The sequence below is a fragment of the Lepisma saccharinum genome, chromosome 2 (genome assembly GCF_977018435.1).
Source record: "Lepisma saccharinum chromosome 2, izLepSacc3.1, whole genome shotgun sequence".
Taxonomy (NCBI): Eukaryota; Metazoa; Arthropoda; class Insecta; order Zygentoma; family Lepismatidae; genus Lepisma; species Lepisma saccharinum.
In genome coordinates this window covers 202,501,511-202,524,792 of record NC_139230.1, presented here as the reverse complement: position 1 = coordinate 202,524,792, position 23,282 = coordinate 202,501,511, and the positions used below count along the sequence as shown (strand labels likewise).

At 38.9% G+C, this 23,282-nt stretch overlaps 1 protein-coding gene across 1 annotated transcript in view; it reads left to right on the top strand.

Moving 5' to 3' along the window:
* The window catches only part of LOC145981016 (glycine receptor subunit alpha-2-like), a 358,476-nt gene that overhangs the window by 137,677 nt on the left and 197,517 nt on the right, over nt 1–23,282 (top strand). The window lies entirely within an intron of this gene.

Genomic DNA, 23,282 nt, shown 5'->3' with positions numbered 1-23,282 from the left:
ATTAGCCTTACTCTGCATAAAGTGAACTTAAAACACCAAATCAATCAATCAATCATCCTTCCTTATGGAAGAAGGTACTTTTTACAGAGTTTTTTTTTGAATAGGGAGGAACACCAGAACACTATGGGAACGTTGTGAAGCAGTTTCTGTCCCAAGTTAGTTATCAGATGACAAGGGTCGCATATTCTGTTTATGAACTTCCTTATGAACATAAACATTAGCCTTGTCACTGTGAAGGACTTTTAATTCAATGAAAGCGTCACACTGTAAATTGTTCGCGACAACCATTCATAATGCGCAGCTCTTCGTGGATGTATCGGATTAAAATCGTGTGCAATGGCATGTGAAATTCTCTCCCTAGACATCACTTCGATCTCGATGCATTACCGATGCGCTAAACAAATTTTAAGACATTTTTCTCAATGTGCTGACCACGCATCACCCAACCAACAGCCACTAGGCAGGCCTTGCCCCGTAACAAACTGTTTGCCCATGGAGTTCAGCTTAGTTTAGTTTGAAGAAATACTGTAAAGGACAATAATTCTCGAGAATATAAAATGATCTGGATGGAGAATAGAGAAAATTCATATTATATCAGAATTTTCTGCATAATTGAATATTTTTTTAATATTATGGCACATCAGTACATAGGCTACTTTTGCCCGTCACACAATACGGGGTAAGTTGCTTAACTAAAGAAAAATTGAACAAGAAAATAAAATATGTCTGTCTAAAACTTCCTAACTCAATTTTGAAATATAATACATTATATTATTACTTAATTAATACTATCGCCGAGGATAAAATATCTAGAGCATAGTGAAAAGATGAGGCTGTAAAGAGGCACTCAGTACACAGGACAATCACAGGACAACTCGACCCCACAGAGGATTATGCTGGCCACGGTCCAGGCGCCAGAGCCTCGTTGGCCTGAAAGAAGCAGTTACCGGGGTGTACTACAGAGATGGGAGGTTGACTTTGGGGTGCCGTGCCAGAGTCACCCACCCCAACTTTGTACATAAAGGGTAAATTATACAAGTTCATTATACAATTGGTTAAGTCATACAATACATTAATTATATTCAGTTTCTATTGTATCTTCGACAGGTATTGCAAATTTTGTCATCGCCATGAAACTAATGTACGGGACAGAAGGCTTAAGCTGGATAAAGGAGCGAAACGAGCCTTGGGTGAAATTTATGATCAGATTCACATCGGCATAATGATCCTTTCTCTGAAGTTAGAGGGTCTTGTTCACAGCGCTTTCGTGATGTTATGTATTCAGGAAAGCAGGGCCAGCATATGCACCCTGGGTAGAAAACGGCGCTTATGCATTTAAATAACTGTTGGGTGCATAAGGAAGCAGGCTTAACTCTTATGGAGAACCGTCATTTAAGCTTTTAACAGGAGAGAGAAACTCCGATACAGTGTGAAATATACATATTCAGTAGGAACGGGGAGTGGAAGGTGAGAATTCAAGAGAATGGGACAAAGTTTGAAAGAAAAAGAAGTTTCAAGCAGTATGGCGAAAGACAAGACATTACAATATATTTGGAACTTGGCTAGGGAGTTGTAGAGAGCGCTGTTACTATGTTGGTTAGCTTGTTAATTAGCACTAACGTCGTTAACGGACATGAAGGATAGCAAATTGATAAGCTACAGACGTACATGCGAATTTCGTTTCCATTTTCTTGTTTTAAAATGTGTGTACAGGGTGCACCAATTAAAGTTGCGCTACTCGGAACCTTCTGGAGACTGTTCGAAGCAACGGATTGCGCTGAAACATGGTATAGAGGCTATGAAGACCATATGGAAGCGAATGCTGACGAAAAAGATAGTTCAAATTTTCACCACCAGGTGCAAATATGACATTTTCCCTACTCAGGCTGTGTCCGAAAGGTGCAAGACCGTACTTGAAGCGAGCATCCTCCGAGAATGGTCTTGCAGTGCGGTCTTGAAGTCGTGGACTGGAAGTGAGTCTTTCGAATTGCACTTCGACTGCAGCGCCAAATACGATCAGTAGATAAAACTGAGGAATCGTTGTTTTCCCCGCGTTTTAAACACTTGTTTTTCACCATAGAAATCACATAGCATTTCTAAATGTTCTTATACATACATTTCCACACATTAGAAGAACTTCAACCAACAACTTGCTGGCCTAAACCTGTGTTGCTGGAAGAACGTAATTGATTTGAAACAAATGAACAACGAGCAAATGAACAACGAGTGCGGAAATCACGTGACCAAGTCTGAAACTATCTGTGCTCCGAGCTATGGTCTGGATTGCTTGCGTAGGCTGCTTGACGCTTTCGAACCGCACTAAGTGACGTCACTTCCGTGAAGACCACACTTCAAGTCTGTACTTCGTACCTTTCGGACACAGCCTCAGAGTCCTCTGGAGCTCGGTCGAAGCAGCGGATTGGTGTGAAATCCGTTGCTTCGGCCGAGGTCCAGAGAGGTCCAGAGAGCTCCAACCAGGGCAACTTTAATTGTTGCCACCTGCTATATCGTTGTATACATATGTGGTGAAATGAAATGAAATTTGATGCTTAATAATCTTCCCATCTATATGCAAGTTTGATTACAATCTGGGCGAGCCTCAGAGCCGCTTTATTCAGGGACACTCTCGGAAAAATTTTCACCTGAAGTCATAAAACCTAGGAATTGAACCCGGATCTTGTGTGCGGCAGCAGACGCTCTATCGACTGGCCGTATTTAAAAAACAAAACAAAGAAAAAGTAAAATTTTGATTTGAAGATTTTAGTTTCAATATAGTATGCAACATTACTAACACAAAATATAGGAAAAATATGCAAGCTTCCTGTAAGAAATGGAAAATATAAGAAATCTGAACTCCTTATTTTTATTGGCGAACAAACTGACTTTTAATATTATTATTATTTAAATTTGAATACCGCATTATATTTTTACAATCTTTATTGTTCTTGAATGTTTCATTTTCTACAGTTCTCACAGACTCGAAATTATCAAAGTCTGATTCCTGGCTTACTTGGAAAAATATGAAATTTCTATGTGACAAAATTTTCGTTAAAGACTTAATCTTCTCATCTCCGTTGCTACAATATTGCTGCTTCTTATATAATATGCTTATCAGTCGATGAAAGTGATGAAAAGCTGAAGTTAATTCAAACTTTGAAATTCGAACAAAATATGTTGCATAACATATTTTTCAACGGTAGTAGTATTATTATTTTTTTCAGTGCACGTAAAGTAGTTGAAGATTAGTCAGTGCCATAATAAGGTATCTTGTTTCATTTACATTTTACAGGAAAGGCAGATAATATATATTACAGAAATATGTTTTAATTATATTTGGTTTGAATTTATCATTCGTCTTTTATGTAGCAAGTTCAAACTCTAGAACGAAAAACGTTTATGTATTGAAAGCCTTTTTTGTTTCTGAAACACATTTTTGGAAATGCGATTTTTGTTTCATTTTTTTTAAGATTCTTCTTTTTGCAATTTCCATCTGGACAGTACAGCACAAACGTTTATGGAGCTAATTATTTGAATATTTACCTCCCTGGCATAGGTGCGATTTCAACACTTCCATAAAGGAGGGGGATAATTCGTTTTGGTACGAACTACTTGTTTTAAAACGAAATAGAGTTGCTTTTATACTTATATTTTCTAAAAAATAAATTGTATTAACTGTGTGTTTCGTTACCACTTACTAGAAATACTTAGCAGATTACATCTCTCACCATCCCATTCTAAGTTCAATTAGTATGTTTCATTGCATCATTCACTTTTGCTTTATTGCGAGTTAAGTTTCGCTAACGCTTGGATATATTCTACTTGGCCCAAGCAATCAACGGTTGAAATGGAAAACAGATTTCACTATTTGGCTCCATTCAACTAATAGCACGTACCTCATATATTTACATTTCATAAAGACAGCCATACGTTGTGAATATAAGGGGAAAATATATTCACATACAAATTTTAAAGTAATTTAAAGTGTATAGCCAACTTCATTTTGTTGATATTTATACAACAACGAAATGCAAAACATAACTCATTTATTTAGACCTTAATAATTATTTATTCTTAGTAAATATATTATTGAACAGGAGATAAAAAATATTAGATTCTGTGAAAAAGAGGAACAGTCAAACCACCTCAATATAATTAGTAAAGACGGGAGTGGGCGTTTTGTGCACACATCATTTGCATTATTACTTCTTAACTTTACATTTTGGAAATAGTTTTCACGTAAACAGAAATATAAAATGAAACTAGTAAAGAATGTTCTTGTTTTCCTTACAACCCTCTTCATTATGATCGATTGATTTTTTTTTACTTCGCCTATCTTCCACTTTTATCATCGCGAAGATGAGGACGAGTAATAATTATATGTTGAAGTTGATGAAGGAACGCACAAAGAACACCCATGCCTAGGCCGGGATTCGAACCCTGGATCTCTGACAATGTAATAACAACTTCGCCACGGAAGCCGGCCTCTCCTTTATGAATTATTTATGAATCGTTACCATTCTTGATGCAGTGGTTAAGGCTGGCAGCACTCTGTAGTAGAATGCTAGGTGCGACTAGAGTTCTTGTCTATAATGCTATTTTTTCTTCTTCTTTGTTATATTTATTCCTGCAGTACCCTTTTATATCAAACGATCAAAATATTTTTTTTGTTAGACAATCGTATGAATCATCTTTTTTGTTTTGCATTCTGTTTTAAATTATTCGTTATATTTTAATTTAATTTGAATGTAAATTTATAAATCTATACTCTTTGCATGTGATGCTCTTCCCAGATTCTCATCAATAGATAGATAAGCAGTCGGAGTGTGATGCTGTTGAATGTACGTGGGACCATATTTCCACAGCCCAAATCTGCACTGAAGAGAAGAGAGAGATAAAGAGAGAAATGGAGAGGAAAAGAGAGAAATGGAGAGGAAAAGAGAAGAAAGGAAAGGAGATAAGGAAGTTAGAATAAAAGAGAAAAGCGAGGGAAAAAGAGAAGAAAGGAATGGGTAGAAGGAAGTTAGAGAAAAGAAAGAAATGGAGGCAGAAAGAGAAAAAGGAAAGGAGATAAGGAAGTTAGGAGAAAGAGGAAAAGGGAGGGAAGAAGAGAAGATAGGAGAGAAGGAAGTTAGAGAAAAGAGAAAGAGAGAGAGGAAAAAATAAGAAAGAAAAGTAAAGATAGAAGTTACAAAGGAAGACGAAAAGAAGAAAGGAAAGGGAAGATAGAGAGGAATGGGGAAGAAGAGAGAAAGAAGGGAAAGCGAAGAAAAGAAAAGAAGGGAAGAGAAAAGAGACAGTAAGAGAAGAGAGGAAGGGGGAGAAAAGAGAAAGAAGGGACAAGAGAAAAGTTGTCCAATTAGCAGAAAATTGCCTTTTTTAAGGACATAAGGAAAATACGCTTAAATTCGTACAACTTAGGCTCCATTCTAAAAAAAAACAACCTTGCATCTTGCATTGTCTGTTGATTTCCATAACAATTTTTCTACTGATTCTACATGGGAAAACTTATAAATTTAATACAGAAACTTTGTTTTAATATTGTTATTAGTTATGCATATAATTTACAAATTAAGTTAATCTATTAGCTGTTGTTTTTGGACGTTTGATATCGAAAATCGTGGGCTGGACAGAAATATTTGTAACTGCTCTTCCATAATGAGCCGTGATAGCTCAGATGGCCGACCTCCGTGGCGGAGTGGTTATCACAGCGCGCTATGACGCCAGTGGTCCCGGGTTCGAATCCCGGTTAAGACATGGATGTTTCTGTTCGTCTGTCCTGAATGAAAAAGAGATTTGAGGTTAATTGATATGAGTATGATGTGTGGGGAAGGCTGCCGCTTAGGGGTACCTCTACTCTTCCATACATATCAACAATACCAATATCCACATCGAATGCCGTTGTCAAGGTAGCGGTGAAAATATGTGAGCTACGTTCGCAAGGGATTATCTGCAAGTCACAAGAAGAAACATAACTAAAGAAATCCAATACTACACAGTTTGCCTTCAGGTGACTTTTATTCGATTATATTATATATAGGAATGATTTGTTTTTTTGAGGTGATTTACGATGCCCTTCGTACTTCAAATCTGTGAACTTTATGGGGGATTGAGTGAACGAGGGGTTCCGGAAGTATCGGAAGTTCTCGGAAGAACTGAGGACAACTTCTGAAAGTTGAAGTGCTATTATTCTGTAGGAACGAGGAAAGATCGAAGATTAGAAGCGATCTTCCAGAAGGCCAAACTACTTCTTGTAGGAACAAGGTTCAGATTTTTGACTTCCGAAGGTTGTAAAAGAAGACATTTCAAGCTCGTTTCTTACACGGAATGTATACGTAGGGAGGTCCCCTATGAGACTTTCGCATATTAACACCTGCTAATTAAATTGCGTAAGCTAATTGAATTAAAACTCTGGAAAGAAAACCTAGAAAATTCATGCACACTTCTCTACTCACTGTAAAATAGTTGGCTCCAGAAATTGCAGCGGAGGTCATCAATTTTGGCTGCCAACCTATTTCCATAAAATTTACTATGGCCGTTTGTGAAAGCATAAGAGCCACTGCATATTTAAGAGCAATATATTATAATTTACATGACACAGAAATCGTGTATTACTCTACACACATACCCTGTGGCCGAGTGGTTAGCACATCGCGCTGCGAAACCAAGGGTCCCGGGTTCGAATCCCGCTCATTCCTGGTTGTTTGTGAATGTCCATTCATCAATTTCATCATTTCATCACTCATCCGCAAATTAGCCAAGAGGCACAAAACGCGAAGTAAAATAAACTAAATCAATCAATCTACACACATACTTTGAGAATTGGCATAGTATGCTTCCATTTATGTTATAGCCTCGTTGGTCGAAGGTGTTATACTATGTCTCAGGAATCTGTGGAGCAAGGCCACGCATAACTGGAGAGAGGGGAAGAAAGCGAGTGGGCGGAGCAAAGCAGTTAGCTGCTGCAAATAGCCGGTAGCTGCCAAATCAAATCAGGTTTCTCCTTGTGATCTTGTAGATTTTACTAATGAACAGCTTCTATACAGATAATAATAATAGTAATAATAAGAACAACAATAACTCGTGGCGCAACAGCCCTTGAGGGCCTGGGTCTACCTATCGACTTCTGGCCTCATTCCCACATGATCCAGCAGAGGTGTGAGATCATTCAACAAGTTACGGGGTGATGTGTGGTCAGCACGACGAACCCTCAGTCGTTTTTTGGAGACCAGGTTACGCTACTTATTCGTAGCTCCCCAATTTCCTCGCGATCGTGGGTGGCCACCGGTCCCATACACTGGCCGAAATCTCATAGAAATAACTAATAAATAACTGACGTATATACCTATTTGTCTTGTGTTGGATAGTGTCGTAACATATGTGATTTTTTAAGCTGCCCACAAATTCTGTATTCTAAACTACTATAGCCTACTACACTTGCGATACTCTATACCGGTAGTCTCTGGAGCAAGGTAGCGCATAATTATAGAGAAGGGGAGAATGCAAATGGGCGGAGTGCAAAGGGCACTGCAGTCGCTTTTACCCCTCCACGCACTCCTGGTGTTCATTGGTCGAGCCCTCTCGAGTCACTACTTCCACAGAATTTTGATTTCGTTCGCTCGCTCCAGAGATTACCGGGACAGAGTATAAATAATATGGCATTGATTATCACAGAGGATAATTCAACGATATATGTATGAAATGGATAGTTTATCGCGATGAGAATCACACTAAAGCACCGACATCTGATTTGGCGTTTACCACACTGGAGATAATTCTCCTCTGCACATGTGGCGAACCTCAATTCTAAAAATGCATTTAACTCTGATGCATCCACTAGGTGGAAGCACGAGGCAGAGCCAAGTGGAGTGACGCAAATCCGGCATCTGCCTAAAGCACCGTGAATACGAGCTTAGAAGCCGATATGATAATCGTGTAATATGCGGTGAGCGGAGTCGGGCAATTTGTCCCATGCTAAAGCCTCAACTCAGTTTTCTCCTTTCCCTCTGCTATTTCCGCACATTTAGCTTAATCTCTGCCTTGCTTTTCTATCCGTTATGGGTAGATAAATCACTCCGTGACATTTTTAGTGCTGTTAGTTATCTTTTAATTGGAAGTAATCTCTTTAGGCTTTGTTTAATGTATCCCTGGCAAAACGTAGTTTTTATTTCCGGAATGACTTGAAAATCAATAACAATAGCTCTTTTCATCTTGTACAGTCAACAGCAAAGATAATATTAGGCAAATTGTCCATTTCTTCCTACACACAGAACTCTAAATGAATCAAATCAAGGCTGATGCACTTTTAATGCATCAATTGACACACATAAATGTGTATTTTTTTATATTTATCTTATCTTTTGTTATCCTTGGGAAGATCATGCCAAATCTTCCAAATTGATGCATTTTAATGCATCACACGGATCAGAATCTAATAAAAGTGCAATTTTATGCATTTCTGTGTGTATCTTGACACACTAGAAAGTGCATCATTTGCAGTTTATGCACGTTAATGTGTTATTGGAGTCAATAAATGTGTGTCAATTGACACGTTTTGGGTTCTGTGTGTATTGGCATTTTTATTTCAATTCATGATCATCGTATTGTGGAAAAAAGATTGAATGACAATGTTGATGGACAATTTGCCTACTATTTCTTTTGTCGTTGTATGTACATGAAAATATAGCATTGTTATATGTAACTTTATATTTTTAGATTATTTGTGAAATACATCATGTATTCAATTTATTGTTTTTATTTTCTATTTTTCTTATTTTACACCATATTTCCTCCTCTTCGGCTAATTGCGACCACATTGATTAATAACAACACTCAGCAACCTCTGTAGCCGAGCACATTGAGTGTTCGACTCAAAATATCGACACGGAAGATTCGAGGCCTGGTCTGGATATAGAGTCACTGGGGGGAATACGCCCAACTTGTTTTTGGCGGTTTATAGCTTCGCTAAATGAAGGAGTGCCGCAATGAAAAGGATGTCAAATGAAAGCTACATGTTTTGTTATTGTTACCTATAAGTTTTATTACTGTAAGTCTTATAGCAAAAGAACCAGAGAGAAATAAACAGATGAAAGTCAATTTGGACAAATCACCCCGTGTTCAGGGTAAAATGCCCACCCTATTAGGGGTAAAATGCCCAATACAAGAAAATTATTGTAATAAAGGAAAATAATACACAGCATTAACTGGAAGATTATTAACGTTTATTTCGTAAACGGAACATCATTTGTACAGACAAGCATAGCGTTTCTAACAACATTTATTTTGAATTTACCATAGCCTTTTTTACTGTTTACATTTGTGAGAAATTGCATTGCACTTTGGACACATGGACGTGAATTTGATACATATTTCATGTATCCACATACTACAACGAATACACTGGATGCAGTCAAATTGTGGTCCTTTCGTATCATAATGCCATAATGCCATAATGAAATTAAGTGCAATATGCCCTTAATATACTGCCTCAAGAGATGGAGACGAAAGTGGAAAGTAGGCTTACGGTCTGTTTCAGGAGTCTGTGGAGCAATGCCGCGCATAACGGAAGAGAATGGGAGAAAGCGAGTTAATGGAGCAAAGCAGTGCGCGCTGCTATTAACTGCAGGCGCGTTTCCCCTCCATTCACTAACTTCCCCCGTTACGCGTTCATTGGTCGAGCCCTCTCGAGTCACTACTTGCGCAGAAACTTGTTTTCGTTTGTTTGCTCCAGAGATTCCCGGGACAGAATAATACAGTTTCGAACATCGTTTAATGTCATTGTTTTCAGTATGTGGGAGGGAATTGAATATGTTCTGACCTTCCATAGTATTGCAAATAGGCACAGACACTACACATGGCCATGAATACGCACAGAGCGGCATTTTTAGTATTTGTATGGCAGATGAGTGGGAATGTCCCCCTCTCGAAATCGTATCCTCCGTTCTGGTTGAAACCTTTTAGTCCTTGGGGAAGATACAATACCCGATGATTCCAAAGAAATTACATTATGTTACTACAAACAAGAAAATGGAAAAGTAAGTCAGTGAAATAAATTCGAAATAAAAATCATATAAACTAGAAAAGTAGAATAAAAAATGTATGAATGATGCTGTTATACATAAATAAGTCATCATGAACAATCTCGCTCAAAGAAGTCTGAACATTAATCTTGGTTTAATGCATGAAAACCAGTAATGACAAAAATGTGTTCTCCCCCACCACCCTTCCTTTTTATTCATCGGCCTATTCTATAATTTTCTCGGCTTGGAGCCATTTCTTACCCGCATAACAATAGCCCCCTTCCCTTTAACTTCCCCAAGTACTTCGATCGGTCGACACTATTGGGAAGGGTGCATAAGATATCGATTCCGTTCCTGCATATTGTTAAAACTGCTGGAGTTTAAAACACCCGAACATAGGGCGTCAGAACAGAAAAAAGCAGCTTATATCTTAGGAACTGCTACAGCTAGGAACCCAGAATGCTACAAACAAATTTTGCTGGTAGATTAGCCTTTATATCGCCCATTCTCTCTCACTTCGTATATTAATTCATTTTTCAATTAGCGCCTCCTCAATGACGTAATGGTGACGTCGTCCCCTTGTAATCAAGTGTCCCGGGATCGATACCCGGTGGAGGCACATACTGGTTCGGATATCACTTTAAACCGTAGGTTCAGTCCCGATTAGCCTTTCTGTGCATAAAGCGGGCTTAAAAATAAACTCATTCAATCTTTTTGTAATTATTCGTTCGTTTACAACTTTGCTTACGCCCATTTGCGTTCTTTTCTTCTGCCTTTATGTTTTCGTTTATTTTAGTTTCGTTGAATTTTCTGTTCTTTACTTTTCTTTCTGTTTTATTGTTCTTTCGGCATTTTTGTTTGTATTTGTCTTTTTAAATTATCTTTCTTGTTTGTAATGTTCATTTGAAGGATAAGGGGAAAGAACAAGGAATGTCACAAAACCAGTTTTTGGAGAAAACAACATTTTAATACTAATCTTTCCTATGTTCTTTCACAGTACCTCAAATATTCGATCGTCTCTTACACGCACATTTCTCATTTCATTCCAGTGGTTTTTGTACAGTTGTTTAGTACAAGTTCCAACCAACAGAATGAGCTGTAAACCTCAAAATCGAAAAAAATGTACATTTCTTGTTTTTCCCCTTCCCCTTCATTTATGCCACCCCCTTCTTAGCTTTAACTTAAATCTCTTTCGATCAATTTGTAGAAACGATGTTGCCCATATAAGTATCTTAGGAACATACTGGAATTAGAGGCTTTGAGCTGAATTGAGATTCACATCGGAAAATAGCTTATTGGAACATTTCGATTCCGAGAGCAGATAGATGTGCCCTACACTAATCTTATGTGTTCTACTCGCAAGATAATTAAGGAGACATTTAAATGTTTATATGACCATGCATTTTTTGTAAATAGACGACAAGTGACATCACCGAAGCTTGGTTTGGTTGCAAGTTATTTGGTTCACTGTTGACTAAATATATATTTATTATGTGTGACAAAGTGAGGTGAGATTAAACCAGATAATTTCATCGAAGTGGGCAAATTAAGTGAATAGCATTCTTGTGTTCATTTCTGATATGCCAGTTTGCTGAAACATACCAGGTTCCGTTTATAAAACGCCTGTGTTTTCTTAAGCATTCCCAAATATATTTGACCCACTTCCCTATAGTACACTCTGGTAACAGCTTCTTTCAGGCCAACGAGGCTCTGGCGCCTGGATCCACGGCCAGGATAATTATCTGTGGGGTCTTTTTGTCCTGTGTTTGTCCTTGTCCAGAGTGCTTCTTTAGAGCTTCAGCTTTTAACTAGGGTATGAAAATTTTATCCTCAGAGTTAGAATAGTTTAGTAGTTGATAAGGCGCCTACGACAGTATTTGTTTCATCAATTCATTGGAGAACAGACGTGTTTTCTTGCTAGGTTCTTCCATTTTGGTTTAATTAAGGGGCTTATCTTGTATTGCGTGACGGGCACAAGTGACGTGGATGGATAAGAAAAGAAGGTTACAACAAGCATTCTGTGAATGCACGAAATAGGAGGTAAGTAATTGGTTTACCCAGAGGTGCAACAGATGACGTCATGTACGCGTGGCGAGTTTCGGCAACTTTACGTTTACCGTCAGTGGTGTAGTAGCCGATGCAATGGCGAGACGATTGCAAAATTGGTCTGTCTTGGAAGTGCGAAGTGTCATACGCTTCTTGTTGGCGAGGAATGTTCCGGCTGCGGCAAAGTGCCATAGTGCACACAACGTACGTCCAAGTTCGGCAACAACAGACGTGAATACGGTGCGAGTGGACGAAATGATGATGGTGGGAAGTGTGGAACCATCCCCCATACAGCCCGTACTTGGCCCCCATTGACTTTTACCTTTTTCCCCAGCTGAAAGCGCACTTGTCTGGACCACGGTTCTCATCAAACGATGACGTCCAGGCAGCTGCCACGAAGTGGTTCAATGAGGAGGGACATGATTTCTACCAAGACGGCATCAACAAGTTGGTCCAGCGGTCTGATAAATGTCTCAATCACCTTGTCGATTACGTGGAAAAGTAATGTGTGTGTGTGTAGCCTTCTTAGAATACATCATCAATTCATACCAGGTCATACTGTATTTCTTTAATTTGTTGTTGTAAACTTTTTTTCTGATCCATCCACGTAGGCTATATGCCGACGTGCCCATAGTTTTAAAATCAATAAATCAAACCAAACATATTTGCTCGATTGTAACTAAGATATGGAAATTGAAAACAAATGCAAGTACCAAATAGTTCTACCAAATAGCATAAAATAAACGACTATTCCACTGCGGCCACATGGAAAGTCGATATTGCACTTAATATTAAAACATTTTATAAACTATTTGTACGGTTTACCTCGGTAAATGACTAACATTCTTTATCGCCACATTGTAACAGCAGGATATAGAGCCAAACAAAAACTGCATTTTTGTGTTAAAAGCAAATTTTGCAGCAGAAACTTTCTAACAAAACAACATTTTGGTAACCCGACATGCGGTTGAATGAAGAGACCATTGTTGTGGGGATTGGGGGTTGAGAGGAGTAACAATTATTTCAAGTTCTTTGTTGAAATATACATCTCGACCTGTTTTTCTCTTCTGTCCATTGTTGTCGCTCTTTGCTTCGCCATTATTAAAATGAACGTGATTTATTCGTTTCTTCATATTTCCTGCTAAAATTCTGAAAAGTCGGTAATAGAAATTAACACACTCTTCAGGTAGTAGCTTCAAAACATATTCTTCTCTGTAAATGACTTCCTGCAAAGAAATGAGTTGAAGCAAGGGCAAGCGTTTAATAAGGTCCATTTTGTAGATAAAGGGTGATTGGTACAGAGGGTCCAATTATGGTCACACCAGGATTTATTATAAGGCCTGCTTACTGATTATAGAATTGGCACGATATATCTCCATAAATATAACGACAATTATAGACCAGAATCCAAAACCTACGCTGTAGTTGATTATCAAAACAAAACCCAGTAACTCCGTATGCTACCTACACTCTATCCCGGGTATCTCTGGAGCGAGCGAACGAAGACAAGTCTGCGCAAGAAGTGACTCGAGAGGTCTCAGCCAATAAACTCGTGAGAGAGGAAGTGAGTCTGGCTACCAGCCATTAGCAGAAGCACCGACTGCTTAGCTCCGCCAACTCGTAGTTTCTACTGACATGCGCGGCCGTGCTCTACAGATTGCCGGGATAGGGTATATTAAGACGTAAATAAATAAAGTATAACATTAGGACATGGTTTTGTGGCGTAGCGGTAACGTCGCCGCCTTGTAAACAAGGGGTATCTGGTTCGATACCCGGTGGAGGCACATGTCACAGTGGTTCTGATCTCACTTTAAAATGTAGGTCCATTCATTTCCGCGCATAAAGTGGACTTAAAACAACAATCCAACCAACCAACCAACCAACCAATCAATCAATCAATCAATCAACCAATCAATCAATCAATTAACCAATCAATCAATCAATCAATCAAGTAATTTTGTAAGAGCCTGCGTGGTGGAGTGTTGATCGTAACATGCTGCAAAGTCAGAGGTACCAGGTTCAAATTTGGAGAAATAACTGGGCTACATAATTAAACTGTAACTAAATGAAGCATCAACAATCATTTGGAATTAACTTCTAAACTGAAGAAAAGCATTGCACCGTGCCATAAATGCACACATTGGGTATGGTCCCACACATTCTGGATCTCGATCATAATGGAGGTGACGTGATAAGCACCACACCCCGTCCGCCTTACCTCCCCGGCTAATCCTCAGTTGACCCCTCATAAACGCTTTATGCAGTGATATCGACGGAAAAATTTCCACCTGAGATAACCCACTCTGCGAATCGAACTCGGATTTTCCGCGGGTCAGACGCCCTACCAACTGGACCAGCGTGATTAGTTAATCTGAAAAGCCCCCCTGCACTGTACCAAAAACAACGCATTGCAGAGTTTGGTGCAGCAACAAAATTTAATTCATCGATTCACGCGTAAATTGAGTAAGCAGCTAAATTGCATGAAAGGGAAACTCATGAAAGTATGAGCAATATATTCCGTTAGGACACAATGCTCAAGAGAATTTAGAATCATGTATCATTATGTTTGTGATAATGACTGCAGTAATTAAATTTAAAAAATGTTAAATAATTAAGTTATTATTGTTGGAACAGATTTCACTTTCACAAACTTCCATTATGATTTGAGTTACATCAACTGTTCTCAGACTAGCTAGAAAAGCAGCATAAGATAACCAAAAATATTAATCTTTTTTTAAAAAAAGACAAGAATACCAGAATGAAGTCTAGCGGAGCAGTGTCTTCTTTCTAACGGAGTCCCGACTAGCATATCTGTGCATAAAGTGAATTCAAAACACAAACTGTAATCGAGTCCATGGGCCATAATTAATGGCGCTGCGTCTGTAGGTGAACGGTTGTTGTGTTTTCTTTCGACGACAATGTTCAACCCTTTTTAATTCTATACATCCAACTTATACTCTTTCCGGGAATCTCTGTAGCAAGCCCGCGCATAAAAGTAGACAAGGGGGGCGGGAAGCGAGTGGAGCGAAGCAATACATGCTGCTGCAAAGGCTGGTAACTGCAGTGGCATTCCCACCTTCCTCCTCCACGCAATCCCATTCCCTCGCACGTGTTCATTGGTCGAGGCATCTAGAGTCACTACTTGCGCAGAGATTTGTTTTCGTTCGCTCGCTCCAGAGATTGCCGGGACAGAGTGTAGCTCACCATTGTGGTTGAGCTAACCAATGGACTGAAAACAGGGTCACAATGTCCTGCTGACACCGAAATATACATAATATTATAACCAGATCAAAGCTTAGAAATAATCGATTATAATAAAGTGATTGAATTGAATTGGTGTTTCAAGTCCACTTTATGCACAGTAAGGCTAATCGGGACTGGGCCTACAGTTTAAAGTGGGTTCCGAACCACTATGTGCTTCCACCGGGTATCGAAACCGGGACTCCTTGATTACAAGGCGACGACGCTATCACTGCACCATCGAGGAGGCCTGATTATAATAAAGTGTTACGTATTGACACCGAAATATGGAATTAATGATGACATTCAGGAGTTTACACAATAATTTTGACAAATTATTTGCACTGAAATTAGAATGTCAATTACAATTATTTCAAATGAATATTTAAACACCAAGTACAAACTATGTTCAGGAACTAAGAATGCACTGGTTTGATTGCATATTCTTGGGACTGTGCTGCTATTGCTGTGTTAATTGACAATCAGCCACCGTAGCGTAGTGGTTAGCGTAACTCGCTGCGAAAACAGATATCCTAGGTTCGAATCCTGTACATTTTCATAATTTATCTCACCAATTCACCATCCATCCTCATCGTCACGATTAACATACTCAGGAAGAAAAGCGACTTGAGGTAACCAAAAACACACAAAAAAATGTTATTAGCAGCAAATCCATCAGATAACTTACCTTTTGGATAGTCGTGTTGCTGTCGTTATTCGAGTGACGAGATGTAATGGAAAAATTACACGCAAGAGAGAAAAGAAGAAATATTAATCCCTCACCCGTCTTGATGAAAAATTCCTTCGTCGGCCGACACCATCAGAAGGATTTTCATAATGCTCAAAGATATATCCATTCAATCTCGCCTCTGCCCCTATCTGACAAATCATTTGATTTCTTTCAAGCAGAAACTGAAACTAGTTCTGAGAGACCATCAGTCTTTGCTTCCCTTACTTATCCATCTCACAGCCGACCTCCGTGGCAGAGTGGTCAGAAGAAGGGCCTATGAAGCCAGAGGTCGAAGGTTCTACGACTGGCCAGACATGGATGTATCCATCACTAGCGCTTTTTTTTTCGGGGAAAAGGTTCCGGTACTATTCAACTTACTTTATTATTGTGTTGGCCTGTTTATTGTGTTCACCATAAGAACTCATTGGCGTCCGCAGGGAGGGACAGCGCTTTAATAAGTAAAAATTGCCTACTTCCCCTTCCCCCTCACTGTTATTTGTAAACTCTATTCCTTCTAGCTTTCAATCCTTTCTCAGTTGTAGGACCTATTCTTTCGTGTTCATTTCCTCTCTTCTTGATAGTAGATAGGAGCCAGTTGGGAACAAGATTTGATTGGTCGAGATTCCGTGACGTCACAGGGGGAGCATGCTGTGATTGGTCGAAATTTTGTGACGTCACGAGGGTGCTTCGTAGCCTTGTACGAGGTGAGTAAACCTCACCATTGCGTAATATTTCTGACGTAGGACTTTGTGACGTCAGAGGGGGGAGGTGTACACTCTGTGACGTCAGAGCGATAGCTCGTAGCGTTATACGGTGTATGTTAACCTCAAGTGGCAAGTTCAATCATGTCGAATGTGGTGTGTGACGTCAGGAGGGGGAGGTGTACATTCTGTGACGTCAGAGCGATAGCTGGTAGCGTTGTACGGTGTATGTTAACCTCAAGTGGCAAGTTCAATCATGTCGAATGTGGTGTATGACGTCAGGAGGGGGAACTCTGTGACGTCAGAGCGATAGCTGGTAGCGTTGTACGGTGTACGTTAACCTCAAATGGCAAGTTCCAGCATGTTGATTGTGGTGTGTGACGTCAGGAGGAGATTTCCGATAGATGTCGTTGCTATTAACTGATGAAGAGTACCAGTTTTTTGCAAGTTGCGGACGAGTTTGGTGGTGTTTAACGTGAATCGCTTATTTGAAAGTCGAATTATGAATTTCACGTTGGAAAAGTGTGTAAAGAAAGCAGGTGTGAAACGTTGTCTGGAAGAAATGATGATGGGGAATAATAATAATACTCCGAGGCAGCAGCAGAAGAAGAAGCTTTTTGAGAAGCAGAAACAAGTTGACCAGGAAGTTAAAGGAGAGGCGAGAATTGAGAAGGATGAAGAAAATAAACAGGAGCGGATTCCACGTGAGCCGATTCGACAGGGTGTACTAGAAGTAAGTTACAATTTAAATGACAGTGCATCGAAGCAGATTGTTGTAGGCATGGATCCACACAATGCCTTTAATGTGTTTATACGTGTTTTCAAAGCAGGACAACAGGGTGCAGTGATGAATGTGGATGAATGGTATACTTTGCTGGGTGTACAAGGGATTATCACTGAATACTTCGAGAATGATAGTGTGAAACGTCAACCTACTGTGAAACTTGGAGTGAGCACGAACGTTCGTTTTTGGTCTTATCATGGAAAGAAAGTGATCAGTCTTGAGCCAGTTTTGAAGAATGATTATTACTTGTGTGTGTGTGTGGCCAAGAGTGGCTGGGAAGCGCTGCTTAATCTTCGTTCCTGTGTGGATCATGCCGTACTTCAGAGGCAGAGAAACGTGAAGTCTGTGTCGGAATGGTACGAGAGGTACTTGTCAAAATGCGCGGAAAATGTGAGTGAGAGGTGTGATGCATGCAGAGAAGATTCCGCTATTCATCGTTGTATTGAGACTGATTTTATTCAGGAGCATAGGGGAGGATGTTTGGAGACTGTTGGTGAGGACTGGGTTGGAATCGATGGGGATAGATTGCTTCTCGAGATGGAACAATTTTATAAGGACATGACAGTTACTACGCTGGCTCCTATGTTGTTGGAGAGTGCTAAAACGATAGATTTGTCGCTTTTTACTTTTCCGTAGAGAGACTTGAAGTGATGCTTGAAAAGAAAAGAGAATGTACTTGTCTGTATTACAATAAATAATGGTGGAAAAAAAATATAATAAATTGTCATCTTGAAATTATTGATGTTTTTTGTTTACTATAATTTTACTATTTTAGTACCTTTTATTACTTTATTGGTAACATAAATACGTAGTGGAGACGGTATTTTCTAGAGCAGGTTTCGCAGAATAACTTTCGAGAGAATGATGTATTGTGCGACAGCTTCGCTAGAAATTGCAACGCGCGGGCCCCCACTCCGTATTTGCGTTAGCAACCTGATGTTAAAACAAAAGTTTTATCTATTAACATAGTTTGAAGCTTGTGTAATATATATGGTTGCTATTTTCCGTTGTTGTCGAAGTAAGACTAGTATTTTCTTTTACGGTGACGTGTGTTGTTTTTGAGTTCAACTTTGGGGGGGAGCCTGATCTTAGAGATGTTATCTTGATAATGGTTCTGAAATCTGTCAAAACAAAACTGACTCACTGTCGAACACCAATGTACCAGCCACCGTGTGGTCTTCAGTAGTGCTGCTCTTTCTGTTTACGGAAGTAGTGAGTGAGTTTGCTCTATTTTGTGCTTTGCATATTACAAGCGAGTATTTTATTTAATTGACGAGTTGTGAAGAAGAAGATTGTTGTCTGTTCTTCCAGACTTGCCATTTTAAGGGGAGAAGCGGAAGATGGAGAGTAAGATGGGTAAGTAGAAATATTTTTATAAATATCTGATGTGTCTCGGTGAATGAATATGTTGAGTGTACTAGTCACAGTCTTACAATTTGAGCGTCTGGATTGATTGATTGATCGATTTGGTTTATTTTACTTTCGTTATCCGTTACTTCTGGCTAATTGCGAAGGTGGGGATGACGAAATTGATGAATAGATATTCACAAGCACTTGTGTCCAAGCCTGTATTCGAACCCTGGCGTCATAGCGCGGTGTGCTAACCATTGAGCCACAGAGGCTGGTTTGGTGTTCAACTTTTTTTTTGTACTTGTATATCCTTGCCCCGGGTATACTTATCCTATATCTCATTTCCAGTGGTTAGTCTAAGAGGTATAAAAGTGATGCAGACCAATTGTCGATGAATATAGAACGTAGCTAGTTAGTGAGATTTAGAAACAAGATATTATTACATATTTGAAAAATGGTTTCTGTAACCACATTAATCGAAAGTTTAAAATAATAATAAAATTATCCATGGGTGTAGTTCGCTAACAGCTTGGTCATTTAGATATATAATGAGTCTGATGTGATTTGTACTATTTTTTATTCATAAATTAATAAGATGAGAGGGGTGTGTTGATAATAAACAAATATCTAGGAGCGACGGTAGATACTAAGCCCCAGACTTTGAGACTCAGTCATCATCACTTTTATACCTCTACGGTCAATCGCGGTAACAAGAATGGTCAACATTATTATTTTGTATAAATAATGCGGTTTTATATATAAGAATCCGAATTTCTGTACAGAGATTGATTGTCCAAGGCTTCATAACAAAAAAATGTCCATGACAGAGCCATAAAATATATATAATTATAAATTCTTGCAGATTGGTTAATCCTAAAGATAAGTATAAAAAATGTGTATATCCTTCTTGCTCAGAGAGTTTAATCCTAAGCTATTGTATTCTATTCCGCTACAACTACCACGAAGCTTTTAAATATAACATTTATTCAACCTAATACAAACAGTGAAGGGTGAAATTTGAAGAAATTAATTTATTTTATAGTTACCTGATCGAGTAATTGATTTGGCCTACTTTTGCTTTTCTACCGCTTTTTGTCTAATCGCGGAGATGAGGATGATATGGTGAAATTGATGAGGGGAGGCTCACAAATAACAATGATATTGTAATACGAATTCAAGTGCCCCTGCTATCGTAGTGAACTGTGTTAACCACTCCGCCACGGGGGCCTGTATATTCTAATTCGGTTTCTGTTGAACATATATATCGAATGTGCGTCACACTACTATTTCACCCGATATGTTAATTAAAGTGTTGTATAGATATTTTAAAATAAATACTTGGACGTGTATATACAGTTATAGAGGGCATGATTTTGTTTACAGATCCAATTCCCGTTATACTGTCAACACAGGATATTCTTCGGGAGATCAAGGATATTGCAGGGGATACAACCGGGGAGGAAATTTCAACACAGCAACTTGTGCAAGAAATAGACCAAGTGGTTGATTGTGCAGAAGATCTAAGTGGGAATGGATCACTATGTGGTGAAGATTACAAATATCAAAATTTGTCTATCTCTAATGTGAGAATAGAGTGTGCTATGAGAGGTGAGGTAATTACAGGAATATCCACCCAGAAAGTTCTCGATGATATCCAAGAATATGTCGGATCTCAAATTTTGGGGCCAGAAACTGGAAGTGAACACACTTGTATAGCTGAAAGTAACACAGAAGTCCAGACAAATACACGTCAAAGTGACGTAATTGCTAGAAGTTACACAGAATTCGACTGCCAGCGAACTGTCCAACATGGATGTGGATCGAAGGGAAAAAAATCTCAAGAGGACAATCCAGAGGAGAACAATAGGTTTACTGTGCTAGGGGACTTTAACAGACGTTATAGAAGATTTAACCTCGAAGGCCGACAAATGAATGTGCGCCTTCTCCCAGTCCCTGAAAATTCTAATCCGGTTAACTGGATTCATGAAGGTTTGAATCAAATCATAGACACTCTGACAGACAACGTTGATGATAATGACTATGTCGGTCTGACGATAAGGAATATCAACTCCACCAGGGATCCATTTTGGATTAGCTTTCGTCTTGGAAGTGAGCTTCACGCCGATGTGGTTTGGGAAAGTCTGGAGAAGTTGATGCAGAGCAACGCTAGCTTCTTAGTTTGTGATGAACTGGTATTTAATTTACACCGAGTCCGCTTACCGCAAGGGGCAGGCCCTTCTGGACGATTTAAGGGAGGTTTAGAAAATATGCAGGAAATATGTAGGAAACGATCTGGAATAATATCTATTATTAATAGAGATTATATGTGTCTGCCTCGTGCACTAGTGGTAGCAAGAGCATATACAGTGTTGACAGGGCATAATGAAAGGAGTAAGTATCGGATGGGGCGTCCGATTGTGAAATCCGAGGCTTCGGAATTGTGCGAGAAAGCTGGGATTCAAGTCAGTACAAAAGGATGCGGTATTAACGAACTCAGAAAGTTTCAAGATGCTATGCCAGAATATAGAATTATCGTATATGGTGATCTAAGTGGAAGTAACATCGTGTTCGAAGGAAGCAAAGACAGATCTAGAAAACCTCTTTTCTTATTATATTATGATAATCATTTTAATGTCATCACTTCACTGACATCAGCCTTTGCTTGCAATTATTATTGTGAGTTTTGCAGAAAAAGATATTGGTCTCTTACAAAGCACACTGATTGTCCAAACCGCTGTAACAGATGCTTCCAATTTCATGAAATTTCCACAGACTTTAAAGAGTGTAATGATTGTAATAGACAGTTTTATGGCAGCACATGTTTCGATGAACATAAGAAGAAACCGAAGGGCGGGAAAACCTTGTGTGAAAAACTTCATCAGTGCGGTCAGTGCTTTAAAGTTATAGCTATGAAAGAGAGAAGTTCAAAACATGTTTGTGGTGAAATTTACTGCAAATTATGTAGGAAATATTTTCCTGACGCTCATTTATGTTATATGCAGAAATCTCGACCACCACAACATAAAAAACCATTCATGATGATCTTTTATGATTTGGAGTGTACACAGAATACACCATTTGATAACTTACCAGACCGAACCGAGCATCAGCCAAATCTCTGTGTTATTCAGCAGGTTTGTAGTGAATGTGTAAGCAATCAAGATATTTCAGTTCCATGTGCCAGTTGCGGAAAAAGACAACATACATTTAAGAATTCACCGGTTGAGGAGTTCTTATCATACATCAAGAATATACCTCATAAATTCGATATTTATTGTATAGGTCATAATATGAGGGGTTATGACGGTCATTTCCTTCTGAGAGCTATGATTGGACAATTTAAAGTGTATCCAGATGTTATAATGAATGGCTCCAAAATTATGCTGATGCAAACAGGACATATCAAATTTCTAGATTCTTTGAACTTTTTGCCCATGCCCTTGTCAAGCCTTCCAAAGGCGTTCGATTTACCTCCTGAAAGGAAAAAAGGTTTTTACCCACATATTTTTAATACAGCCAGCAACAAATCATATAGAGGTGAGTTACCTGACAAGAAGTACTATTCTCCAGATCAGATGACAACAGAAGATAGAGAAAATTTCTTGAAATGGTATGAAGAACAAAAGAAAAACGGATATATTTTTGACACACAAAAAGACCTAATTGATTATTGCACTAGTGACGTGGAGATCCTACGATTAGCATGTTTGGAATTTAGGAGAAGTTTTCTGGAGGAAAATGGAATTGATGTGTGGAGGGAGGGTGTTACTATATCTGGAGTGTGCAACCTGTTATTTAGAAGAAAGTTCTTGAAAGAAAACAGTATAGGAATAATTCCAGCCTCAGGATACCGCTGGGCTGATACACAATCTATTGGAGCTATCGAGTGGATTGTGTATGAAGAGATGAAGAGAGGGGTTGTTATAGACCATGCAGGAAGAGGATTAGAAAGAAAAATAGCCGGTCTTAAAGTCGACGGATTTTACAGAGATGATAAAGGTAATGGACGAATTCTCCAATATCATGGCTGTTACTACCATTCTTGTGAGAAATGTCTGGTAAAGAAGAGTGGTCAAGCTAGTGCTGAATCTGGTGATACTGTAGAAGCTAGGCGAGAAAGAACAGCTAGAGTTACAGAACGGCTACAAAGAACTGGCAATCAGGTCGAAGTAATGTGGGAGTGTGATTGGAAGAGGATCAAAAAAGACAATCCTGATATTGAAGAATATGTAAGCAATCATCCTTTGACTATAAAAGACCCTCTAGATCCACGAGTAAGTTTAACTGGTGGGCGCACTAATGCTACAAAGTTGTATCATAAGGCTAGTGAAAATGAGAAAATCAACTATATAGATATTTGCTCGTTATACCCTTTTGTTTGTAAATATGGAAAATTTCCTATAGGACACCCGAAA